A 251-nucleotide genomic window follows, 5' to 3' on the forward strand; every position below is an offset into this window, starting at 1 on the left:
AATACTCCAACAAGCACAACTGTGGTCTCCACAACAACACCTTCAACAACCACGACTGAGGCTTCCACAACCACAACAAATGCTCCAACCACAACACCTCTTCCAACAACAACTAATACTCCAACAAGCACAATTCCGGTTTCCACAACAACACCTTCAAAAACCACAACACAACTTCCATCAACAACTAATAATCCAACAAGCACAACTGTGGTTTCCACAACAAGACCTTCAACAACCACGACTGAGGC

The sequence above is a fragment of the Xyrauchen texanus genome, chromosome 5 (assembly GCF_025860055.1).
Source record: "Xyrauchen texanus isolate HMW12.3.18 chromosome 5, RBS_HiC_50CHRs, whole genome shotgun sequence".
NCBI classification, from domain to species: Eukaryota; Metazoa; Chordata; class Actinopteri; order Cypriniformes; family Catostomidae; genus Xyrauchen; species Xyrauchen texanus.